At 42.3% G+C, this 1,921-nt stretch overlaps 1 non-coding gene across 1 annotated transcript; it reads right to left on the bottom strand.

Moving 5' to 3' along the window:
- Positions 1 to 1,602: 1,602 nt before the first annotated feature.
- Positions 1,603 to 1,676, bottom strand: Trnat-ugu (transfer RNA threonine (anticodon UGU)). The gene has a single exon. It is a non-coding gene; the product is annotated as a tRNA-Thr (tRNA).
- Between the last annotated feature and the right edge of the window lie 245 nt (positions 1,677 to 1,921).

The following is a 1,921-nucleotide window of genomic DNA, read 5'->3' as shown; positions in this document are numbered from 1 at the left end:
AAGAGAGTTTTATGGCTCTTTGGCCGCAATAAGAGTTATAGAGGACGGAAATGTTAGTGAGGATCCTGATATGTCAGATGACGAAACATTGTCCATGGAAAAAAAAACTTGCAAAATGGACGTCTTGTTTTCTGTTCGGAATCAGACAGTGATGATGATATTAGGCCTAAGAGCTATAACACAAAAAATAAAAGTATGGTGATATCAGAAACGGAGTCAGAAACAGAAGACAACAGTGAGATTTGGTCTACTGATGATTGTGACCTTGAAAGCATTCCTCTTGCAGACAGGATGACAGCAATGCAACGAGATTCAAAACCTTCAACTAAGGTGGGGAAACCTACCATACATTGGAAACCAGGACATTTGATTAGAGGAGATGATGAGACGAAATTCGCCGGAAATACTGCTCTTCCTGAGGAAGTATTGGAACTCGACGCTCCAGTGGAATATTTCCAGTATTTCTTCACTAAAGACATAGTGCAGTACATAGTCGAACAATCCAATCTGTATTCGATACAGTGCCGACCCAATAAATGTGTAAATGTTAGTGCTGGAGAAATTGAACAATTTATTGGTACTGCCTTGTTTGTGTCAGTCATTCAACTCCCAGCAACAAGACATTATTGATGCAAATATCTTGGCCACCCTGCTGTGGGTGACATAATTAGTTGTAATCGATGGGAAGAAATAAAGCGTTTCATACACTTCTGTGATAACAGTAATCTAGTTCCCGTTGGTGAACCAAAACATGAAAAGCGTTTCAAAATTCGCCCACTGCTAGACCAACTGCGTGAAAGATTGTTGCGAGTACCAAAAGAGGAATTCTTAGCTGTGGATGAACAGATTATTCCAACAAAATGCAGATCTTCACTAAAGCAATACAATCCCAGTAAACCACATAAATGGGACTTCAAAGCTTTTGTCCTCAGTGGAGTGTCAGGATTCAGCTATGATTATGAAATTTTTGCTGGAGCTCAGAGCAATATCATAATACCTGGTGCTATGGATCTAGGAGCTAGCATCAATGTTGTTGTGCGTCTTACACAAACAGTCCCACGACATGTGAATCACAATTTTTTTTTTTTTTTTTTTTTGATAACTGGTTCACAAGTGTACCCTTGGAAGTGTATTTGCACAAGGAAGGTATACAATCACTAGGGACAGTCTGGTCGAATCGAGTACGTGGTTGCATTTTACCTAAGGAGGCAGCAATGAAGAAGAATGGTCGAGGCAGCATGGAGGAAAAGATAGCAACAGTAGACGGTGTGCAGCTGTCAGTAGTCTCCTGGTTTGATAATAAAATAGTCAACACTTTGTCAACTTACGTTGGATGCAAACCAGAAGGCGAGATCAAGAGGCTTTTCAGGAAGGAAAAAGAATACCAAACGGTACCTTGTCCACGCTCTGTGATGATCTACAATGACTACATGGAGGGTGTCGATCTATTAGATTCTATGCTAGTATATTACAGAATTCAAATCAGATCAAAGAAATGGTACTTGAAGATATTCTTTCATTTAAAATGAAATGATAATTAAATGGACACCCTAGCTGCAAACAGGCGTTGGTGTACTTCATTGGGGACATGTTGGAAATGTGTGCCCCGACCGGGACTCGAACCCGGGATCTCCTGCTTACATGGCAGACACTCTATCCATCTGAGCCACCGAGGACACAGATGAATAGTGCCACTGCAGGGACTTATCCCTTGCATGCTCCCCGTGAGATCCACATTCCCAACATGTCCACACCACTACGTTCGTAGTGCGCCTAATAGATGTTTGTGGTGTGGACATGTTGGGAATGTGGATTCTCACGGGGAGCGTGCAAGGGATAAGTCCCTGCAGTCGCGCTATTCATCTGTGTCCTCAGTGGCTCAGATGGATAGAGCGTCTGCCATGTAAGCAGGAGATCCCGG

The sequence above is a fragment of the Schistocerca serialis genome, chromosome 11 (genome assembly GCF_023864345.2).
Source record: "Schistocerca serialis cubense isolate TAMUIC-IGC-003099 chromosome 11, iqSchSeri2.2, whole genome shotgun sequence".
Lineage (NCBI taxonomy): Eukaryota > Metazoa > Arthropoda > Insecta > Orthoptera > Acrididae > Schistocerca > Schistocerca serialis.
Note: the sequence above shows the minus strand (reverse complement) of the source record. Positions and strands in the feature narration are given on the sequence as shown.